Source organism: Quercus suber, unplaced genomic scaffold (assembly GCF_002906115.3).
Source record: "Quercus suber isolate HL8 unplaced genomic scaffold, Cork oak 2.0 scaffold_27, whole genome shotgun sequence".
NCBI classification, from domain to species: Eukaryota; Viridiplantae; Streptophyta; class Magnoliopsida; order Fagales; family Fagaceae; genus Quercus; species Quercus suber.
The window spans coordinates 1,925,485-1,936,022 of NW_027069492.1; the positions used below are offsets into that span (position 1 = coordinate 1,925,485).

Genomic DNA, 10,538 nt, shown 5'->3' on the forward strand with positions numbered 1-10,538 from the left:
TATGTAATTTACTTGAGCGATGGTTAAATGAGAATCACGTAAATTTCTGCCTGACTTCAACGATTACTCAATCGAGTCCTAACTTTGCTTGTGCAGGCCTTGGTAACTTTAACTCCTTGATGCAATTCATTACGCAAACTCTTACCTGACTAGATTCTCAAGAAATAAAAAAATAAAAAACTTAATAACATTAAATTCAACTCTCTTGACGCATAATTTTTCATATAGAAGTTGCCAATACTAAATCCTAACAATAGTAATTGGTATACACATTGTTGGTATACTAGAGTTTTAAACAAACTGTATGACTGATGTTAACTGTGTTTATCAATTTTTAATTTATTTTTTATAATTTGATAATCGAACGGGAAAAGTAAGATTTAAACACTGGATACATTCATTAAAAATATCAGAAAGTACTAGCTGAGATATAAACTATAAGACTCTAGGCTATCAATTCTTGAATATGGTTAAATGTTATCTTACAACAATGAACAATTCAAATTGACCTCGTATAATTAAGTACTATAAAATAAACAAATTATAATTTGTTTGGATTTCTCAAAATATAAGTGACTAAGGCCGGAAGAGTATTACTAGATCGAATTGGGATTTGAATATATAATTATAGTAGTTTGAATTCAGAAAGACTTCTTCTTTCTAAACTCTGACCTGTTTGATATTTTTATTTCATTTTTCATTTCTGACAAACATGCATATGTCTATTTATGAGATGTATATCCTTATTTTGGCAGACTGAAAAAATAAAAAGAGAGAGATAAAAAGAGTAGAATTCTTTTGCAATAAAAGAAAAGGAAGAATTGAAAAACACTCTTCTCAAATGCAAACCACAGCCATTATTTAATTCTTTGAAAAACAAAACAGTGAGCTGGTCAAACTAATAGTATAAACTGGCAAGTGATGCACAGTTCACCCCATTGTTCTGTGGATGTCTATCTGAAATAATCACTCAGCAACTATTGAAAAACGTTATGATTAAATAGAGATTAAGCGAAAAACAACATTTGTCAGCTTTGAACTGCTCAAATGTTGAAACAATCTTCCTCTACAAAATTTATTACATAAAAACATTGTGTGTCATGTGTAAGAGCATCAACATCATCTTATAAGTGTCAAACCAATGGCAGTGACTATAAGAGTTGAGGGGACTCCAAATTTGAGATGGCTCCAAAAGGATAAAGTGTACCCTAGTTGGGGAGCTTGGCGAGCCTGCTCACACACGATTATGTTGGCAGCTGATCCCAATAATGAGAGGTTCCCAGCTACAGTGCTGACCCAAGCTAGGACTAGCCATGCCTTCTTCTCATCAGCTGCAGAAAGTAAAGCTGCCGATGCTCCCACTCGTGCTCCAAGCAAGAGAACTACACAATATTAACATGAGCTATAGGAACTCTTGTGTAAATAGTTTTAAAAATGGCCTTTATGACGCCGAATAATGGCTTACAGCAGACAAACAATTTATCATAAATTAACAAAATATTGGGGGAAAAAACGAAATGAAAGAAATGAACATTAACTTGAACCTCAAGAATGTTCATAACAAACGGAATACAGAATCAACTTAGAGATGTATCACCAAAATCATTAGATACTTTTTATATGAAAGAAAAACCTAACTAGTCTATTAAGGATCCATAGGTGACCCCAAAATTTTGGGACTACGGCTTTGTTTGTTGTTCTTGTTGTTGTACATGAAAGAAAAACAATTCTTAATCAGAGATGCAGAAAGAAAGATTAAACCACAGTACCAGGCTACCAGCTCATTTATGAAAAACAATCTCACAGATTCAGTGCAAGAGCATCCCTTGTTCCCTATATTATGTACACAAGGGCCATGGATAACCGAGAGCCTTGTCAACTCAGAGTTATCATTACTGGTATAAAAATCCCTTTGTTACTGAAAGGAAATTTTCCTTTTAGCACAAACTGCAGAATGTTTGTTGTTTAATAGAATGCTATGGCAGAATTCTGAGGGGGTAAGCATATCCAAAAATTGTTTATGGTTTTTCAAAATGTCAATCGAAAACAACAACTTGGTGAGAAATGCTGTTGTCATTGCAATTATCCCGAGACTTTGAGAAATGACCCAGAAGGGTGCCAGTTTGTGTACAAAGTGAAGTGAAAGACACTACTTAGACTGAAAGACCTGTTCAGTTCAATGGTGGTGTACTATCAGCTTGAGTAAGATTTGAACATGCATGAGAAAGGTTAATGTCAGTTGTCTCAAGTATTTTTTTTTTAGAAGTGAAATTGGGAAAAATCTTGAGAAAGGTTAGTGTCAGTTTGTCTCAAGTAGAGAAAGGATCTTGAGAAGAAGTGAAAACCAGAAATATACAATTAAAAAATAAAAACTGGGAATACCATGATATCCCGAAGAGATAATCTGTATACAAAGTCCAAACTATACACTAACATATTCCCCAGAAATCTAAAGACAGCGCAACAAACTTATATGCATCCCAATGTTGAATTAGTCTCTGTACAGCTTGAAATTGCTACAAGAAAGCTTGGCAAACTCGTTTTATTCAATAAGGAAAAAAGTTGTTTAAAATGGACTTACAAACAAGTGTTAGTCCAAAAGGCTAATTTCATCTGACATATCCAAAAAAAAAAAAAAAAAGAATTATGAAACAGATAATAGAAAAAAAAATATATATATATATATATATGGAAGAAATCCATCAACATACCAGTTGGTACATTTGAAGCCAAATTTGACATGACAAGTATGACAATGGCGAGAATTGCTATCCCACTAGCACGATCGATTTTTGAATAGGGCTCCATAAAGTCCCATAGAGTACTTGGGATTATGCAACAATTGAAAAATGTCCAACAAAAAGGGAAAAAAAAAAAAACAAACAGTAACACACAACAAAAAAATGTTAAAAAAAAAATATATATATATATATATAGATATTTTAAGGATATTCTCATTTTTAGTAGGCATGAAACATGCCTATATATTAACCACTATATCATGCAATTTTCAATTCATAAAACACACACATATATAGTATGATCAAATCACTACACTTCTCTTATTGTCTTTCTATTTTGTCTATAAAAATAAATAAATATTACACTTTTTTACAGGGAAAATTATTGAAATATTTTTTTTTATATATCAATAGTTAGGGGTGAGGATTTGAACCATCAATATCTATGTTGGAAACACAATGAGGTATCAATCAGTTAAACTACAAGATTCATGGCAAAAATTATTGAAATATTGGAGAAAACTAATAATAAATTGCGCCACACATTGTGCAAAAATTCAACTAGTTTATATAATCAGATACAACTAAAGTTTCCAAAACGTTTAAACCCGAAATTTATTAGTGTTTCAATAGAATCCAATTTATAAACACAAAAAGAAAAAATTCATAACGAAAATAACAATAGATAATAATAGAATATATCATAAAGGTTCTATACTAGAGTAACTTTGGAAAATATCGATTGGTGATGAGTAGTTGAAGGTTATTAGGAATAGTCCAATTGATAAGTTATAATTAGGCCTGATTCATCATTTTTGTAAGGGCACGGTTTGATCCCTAAGCCCAAAAGGTGAAAGGATTTAGGCCCAAAGAGCCTAATACAATGAATTTATAGAGAATGGGTTAGAAAACTAGACTCTAATGAGTTGGACAACAATTATAGTGGGTCCAGATGATAAGAAAACAAAGATAAACTGGTTTTATCCAAAGAAAATCGTCCTTGGCTCAATCCGAGGAGGTTAGTCCTTGTATATATTTCTTTTGAATTTGATTACAAGTCCAGTTCTTGTTGCTACAGTATTTTTCTATCAATTTTTCGATCCCAGTCATTCAGGGGCTTCTTTCTCTCTTATGCAATCCTATTTCTTCCATCTCTACCCTCCATGTGTAAATCAAGTTGCTGGCTTTGATCCTTGTCCCATCAGCACATTCCTAAAGTCTTTGGGAGTAGCTGTAAGGCTGAAAGTCATTGTTCAAGTATCACTTTCACATTAATGTTGTCTGAAAGTTAGCTACAGAGCATTTAATGCAGTGGTAGCAGTCTTTCCTTAGATATTTCTTACCTTCTCCATGTCTTGTTCCTTCCTGATTCTTATCCTTAATAGTGAAATTGCCTGGAACATGGCTCTTGATGGTAGGTCAACCCTTTTGACCTTTGCACCGTTACTGCTGAGAAGGAATTTGTCCTGGAACCACCTTCTTGAACTCTTATGACTAGTCACTTTCCACTATTTACTAGCCCCCACTTCTACATCATTGTTCCCTTGTCCTCGGACTACTAAGTGTCCTTGGATAGGGCCCATGGCCTAATATACATTTCTAAGCCTATCTTCCCTACAATAGCCCCTCGAAATTCTCATCTTTTGCTTCTCGGAGGAAAAAAGGAGGACTTTGTTATTGTTGCAATTACCCTAACCTTACCATACGCCATCTCTATCTGTGCAGGCGTCTTTTCAACTGCTCGAAGCACGCTTCTAATGTTTCGACATCCAAGATGCGCTCGCATTTAATTTTTGTGACTCCATGCCCATAGATTAGCCCCCACTCAATGTGCCCCAAATATGTTTAGGATCCTAGGTAGTGTCGACGCCCTCAACGAGAAGATGGGTGTGAATCTCACCCATCATGATGTTAACTGAATTTACAACCGCCATAAACTAACGGGGCAGGATACTACTTAAAAACTAGAGAACTTGCAATCAGGCTCATATCATGCCTCCCTGAGTCCAACAAAGGAATGGACAAGGATTATTTAATCGTCTCAGGGGAGTGGCATGATGGACTCCACTGCCCGACACAAGAGGGTACACCAGGTGGGGTACTTAGGTTTAGGCCCATTACTCTAACAATACCCCTTCCTTTCATACTAACATTTTATTTGCTCAACCTTTCCTTTGGTACCCATAATTTACCTTTCCTTTTGTATGTGTTGTTTTCTAACAATACTTTTGGTTTTTGATGAATTTATAGATAAGCATTCCGTTGTTCCAAACTTCGGCCTTGTCAACGAACCTGATTGGACGAAGATACTCAAGGCAGAAATCTTCGTCCACATCGACGGGCAATTAAGAGTAGCCCACCTCATCCTTGGCTAAGACCCGCTCTTAACTAACTTCCAAGCACCCAAGTATGTGATCAAGGCAAAAGACCCACGCCTGCACCATATCAACGTAGCAGTCCCTGGCTTTCTCGTCCTCGCCCCCATCCCAACAAGCTAACAGCAAGTAGTATTACCATTTCAACGCGTTGTCGAGGAGAAGGCAACCCCTTCCCAACCAACGATTAAGGAGAATGAACAAGTAGTTGAAGTTTTAGACTTTGAGGACGAGTTTGAGGTTTTCAACCAGCCCCAATCTCCAGAGCCTTAGGTCGGCGACTCTAGCCACCTTCCTTTAGCCTAAGTAAGCAGCATCTAAGAAGATACAAGCGTTCCCGATGCAATTGGGATATAGCGTAAGTCTAGGGCTAGCCTTCTAGAGATCATGGAGTCTCAAGCAAGGGGCAAGGCACCCGAAAGGGCCGGTCAAGCTAAACACCCCTCTCTTCCCATTCCTTATGACACCCAGCCCGAACCTGTAGATAAGAATAGGAAGCAGGAGCAAAAAGGGAAGGATGTGGTGGAAGAGGGCCAAGGTATTCCTTCCAAAGAAAATGAGCTTCAAAGAGGGGCCAAGGTAGCCAAGACTACCTAAATGAGGTCCTTTAGCAATGGGGCTCTTAAGGATAGGGGATGTGACCTTCGCACCAAGATTCCAAATTGGAATCCCCTTCTGTTGTTAGACGGATCCCCTCTCCCTTCGAACTCCTCGATAAAGGACTTCCAGTAAGGGAAGGCCAGGTACGTACGGACAGTGTGGAGCAAGCCTTACTACTACCTGACGACATGGCCGATCTGAGGACTATAAAGAGACACGAGGTGTTTCTAGGCTTGAAGAGAGACCTCGCCATGGTAAGTCTTTTAAACTGAGCCCCCTTTCTCTTTGTTATATTATTATTTTATTATTATTATTATTTTTTATTCACTGCTACGTTCCCTTTGCAGGCTGTTTAAGCTACTTTTAAGGCTGAGGAGTTGGTGAATTTCACTCACCGACAAATGAAGGACGAGGAGGGCAGTCGTATTGCTGCTGTTGAGGCCTTTAACATGACCAAGAAAAGGATTAAGGAGCTGAACATCAAGCTCACCGAGGCTAACAGGGAGAAGAAGAGCGTTGAGACTGCTCTGGAAAGGGCAGAAAGGCAGGCCGAGACTCAACTCAAGCAACTTCTTCAGGCCGAGGATGAGCTTGTTGGAGCCAAGGAGCAAACAAAAATGTTAAAGAAAAAGTTGGAGAATGCTAAGAAGGCTAGAGACCAAGCCAAACAAGATGGCTATGATGTGGGGGTAGTTGAAACCGAGGAGGCCCTCAAGGCTAAGGTTACAATGGTATGTAGAACATACTGCCTCCAGGTGTGGAATGAGGCCCTTAACCTGGCTAGGGTTAAAGCCTCCTCTGCACTTAGGAGAGCAGAGAATGTTTACTATCCCCCTACAATCCGGGCACCCAAAAATCCGAGCTCCATTGATGAAATACCGGCCAAGGACCTTCCTCCTCTTAGCAATCCTCCAAAAGGGGCAGAGCAAGCTAGTGCAAATGAGAAGGAAGAAGAAAACCCAAAGGAGGTCGCCCCTGAAACTACAAAGCCTCTAGTTGCACCCAAGGATTCTTCCTAGGGAAGGGCGGTTTCCCAAAGCCATGAGTTGGTTTTGGCAACTTCCCTATTCCTGCCAAGGAAGAATATAAGGGAAAAAGCCCAGCATCCTTAGCAGCAGCAACTGCCTAATCCACCAAGGCCCTAACAAAAGACAAACTTGTAATAAAAATGAAGTAGTCTTTAGAGTAGCTTTCTCTTCTTCTTTTTTTGAACTGTTGTTTTTGTTTCCAAAATTTGTAATCAATTTGCCTTTTTCTCAGCTTAATGACAATTATGAGATTTTCTTTTATTCTTGTAATATTCATACAAATCCTAACATAGTTTTTGTTCCACCTAACACTTAACCAATATGAAAATGAGACACAACTTCATTTAGTTATCTGCATAAATGATAATATGTTTACTACATCCACACAATCAGTAATAGGACAGGCTAATCATCCTCAGTTTACAATCTCAACAAATGATATCCTTCATTTCAAAAACATACCTTAAGCAGAATTAATCCGAAGGACCCTACATATCACTAGACTTTCTCTTAATTTTAGAAAAATGGTGGAGCATTTATCTCTCTAGAACTCCATGTAACCTTCCACTTAACAATAGATTCAAGGGATTATAGATGACAATTAGCTCATGAACTGATTGTGAATATTCTTACAAATGCTTTATCTGATGCTCAATTTTGACTAAGTTATTACAATGAGAGTCTTTGCTACTTAGCATGGCAGGACTGAGTACTAATTTTCCCAAGGCATGTGATTCAAAGAACCTAACATGGACGAGGTTCTATCTGATACTTAAGTAAATAATAAGAAGTATTAATTTACCCAAGATATATGGTTTGAGGAGCCAAGCATGACCAATGTTCTGTTTAATACTTAAACAAATGATAAGAAATATCAATTTACTCAAGGTATGTGGTCTGAGGAGCCAGGTATGACCAAAGTTCTATTTAATACTTAAGTAAATAATATGAAGTATTAATTTACCCAAATTATGTGGTTCGAGGAGCTAGACATAACCAATGTTCTGTTTAATACTAAAAAAAAATAATAAGAAATATCAATTTACCAAAAGTATGTGGTCCAAAAAGCTAGACATGACCAAGATTCTATTTGATATTTAAGTAAATAATATGAAGTATTAATTTACCTAAGGTATGTAATCCGAGAAGCCAGACATGACCAAGGTTTTGTTTAATACTTAAGGAAATAATATGAAATATTAATTTACCCTAGGTATGTGGTCCGAGGAGCCAGACATGACCAATGTTCTGTTTAATACTTAAGAAAATAATAAGAAATATCAATTTGCCCAAGGTATGTGGTCTGAAGAGCTAGACATAACCAAGATTCTATTTGATACTTAAACAAATAATAAGAAATATCAATTTACTCAAGGTATGTGGTCCAAGGAGCCAGACATGACCAAGGTTTTGTTTGATACTTAAGTAAATAATAAGAAATATCAATTTACCCAAGGTATGTGGTCCAAGGAGCCAAGCATGACCAAGGTTCTGTTTGATTCTTAAGTAAATAATAAATGTAACACATAATGTAACAAATAAAAATATGGCAAAAATGTCTTTCATTAATAATAATACCTTCACAGATTATTTACATTCCATGGGAGTGGTACAACATTTTCATCTAGATCTTCCAGGTAATATGCACCTATTCCAGCCACCGAGATGATACGATATGGCCCTTCCCAGTTGGGCCCTAACTTTCCCCATGCTGGGTTCTTTGCAGTACCCAAGACTTTTCTTAATACCAAATCTCCGGGTGTTAATAGTCTTAACTTCACATTTGAGTCGTATCCCTGCTTGAGCTTTTGTTGATAATAAGCCAACTAAACCATGACATTTTCTCTTCTCTCTTCAATCAAATCTAAGATGTTCTCTAATAACCCGTCATTGTTGTTCGGAGTGAATGAGCTTGTCCTCAACATGGGAAATCTGGTCTTCAAAGGAATTATAGCCTCGGCCCCATAAGTTATTGAAAAAGGGGTTTCTCCTATTGATCTAGAGGAGTAGTGCGATATATCCAAAGAACATGTGGCAGCTTTTCTGCCCATTTACCCTTGGCATCGTCCAACCTCTTTTTGAGTCCATTTACTATAACTTTATTGATAGCCTCGGCCAGTTCCTTCCTTTGTGGGTAAACTGGAGTTGAATACCTATTCTTGATACCCAATTCACAATAGTACCTTCTGAAAGCTTTGCTACCAAATTGAAGTCCGTTATCCGAGATGAGGGTGTGAGGAATTCCAAACCGAGTGATAATGTTTATCCACACAAACCTCTTAGCATCCATATCTCTGATGTTCGCCAGTGGCTCAGCTTCAACCCATTTGGTGAAGTAATCAATGTCGACCAAGAGCCACCTCCTGTTCCCTACTGCCTTAGGGAATGGCCCTACAATGTCCAACACCCACTGAGCAAAAGGCTAGGGACTAGATAGAGGATTGAGGACACCCCCTAGTTGATGATTGTTGGGAGCGAACCTTTGACATTGGTCACACTTCTTCACATACTCTTATGCTTCCTTTTGCATACTTGGCCACCAATATCCCTGAATGGGGGCCCTGTGGGACAAGGACCTACCTCAAAGATGACTTCCATAAATCCCTTCGTGTAACTCCTTTAGGAGTGGCTCTACTGCTTCAAGATGTATGCATAACAAATATGGTCCTGAAAAGGAGTGCTTGTATAACTTTTGATTCTCGGATAGCCAGAAACGAGGAGCTTTCCTTCGCAATATATTAGCTTCCCCTTTCTCCTTAGGTAAGCTGTCATTCTTAAGGAATAGCACAATAGAATCCATCCAGCTAGGTCACACCCTGATTTGATGAATCTGAACATTCTCCCTCTTTATCCCAGTAGGTTTACACAAGTCCTCAAAGAGAATAACCCAAGGTAAGCTCTGCGCCAAGGAGGTTGCGAGAGTGCCAAGAGAATCAGCATCGTATTTCTACTCCTAGGGATATGCAGTAAGGTGAAAGACTCAAACCCTGATTGCAAATGTCTAACCTGATTCAAATACTCTTGCATTCTCAGATCTCTGGCTTCCAACTCTCCTTTTACCTGTCCAATAACCAGCCTTGAATCTGAAAACATTTCCACTGCCTTTCCACCCATTTTCTGAACCATAGCCATTCCTACCAATAGAGCCTCATACTCAACCTCATTATTTGTGGTCGAGAAACCCAACCTTAAGGATTTCTCAATAATGATCTTCTCAGGAGATACTACAACTAGCCCCACTCCAGATCCTCTTTAATTTGCTGTACCATCAATGTATACCCTCTAGGATAAAGGATCTTGCAGGGAGACCACACCAACTGATGGTCCATCCATGTTCTGCCTTTCTCCATCCTTTTCCAATGGGGATTCAGCAAACTCAGCCACCAAATCAACAAGGACCTGGCCCTTAATAGAGGTGTGAGGCATATACTTGATATCAAAAGCTCCTAATATTGTACCCCATTTGGCAATCCTTCTTGTGTAGTCTGCTCTTCGAAGTATTGACTGAAGCGAAAAATAGGTTAAAACTACAATTGTGTGAGCTTAGAAGTAATGAGGGAGTTTACATGTAGCATGTACTACTGTCAAAATGGTCTTCTCTAGTGGTAAATAACGAACTTCTGCTTCATGCAACAACTTGCTCATATAATAAACTAGCCTTTGCACACCACTGTCAACTCGTACCAATACCAAGCTCACGACATGGGAATCCACAGCAATGTAAGCAAATAAAACCTTATCCACCTTGGGCCTGGACATAATAGGGGGTCGAGAAAGGTATTCTTCAGCTGTTG

At 38.1% G+C, this 10,538-nt stretch overlaps 1 non-coding gene across 1 annotated transcript; it reads right to left on the minus strand.

The window, feature by feature from the left end:
• Nucleotides 1–978: 978 nt before the first annotated feature.
• LOC112028216 (uncharacterized) lies at nucleotides 979–2,833 on the minus strand. Its single transcript, XR_010627192.1, has 2 exons — nucleotides 2,712–2,833; nucleotides 979–1,382 (listed from the first exon to the last, which is right to left on the minus strand). It is a non-coding gene; the product is annotated as an uncharacterized LOC112028216 (transcript).
• Nucleotides 2,834–10,538: the final 7,705 nt, after the last annotated feature.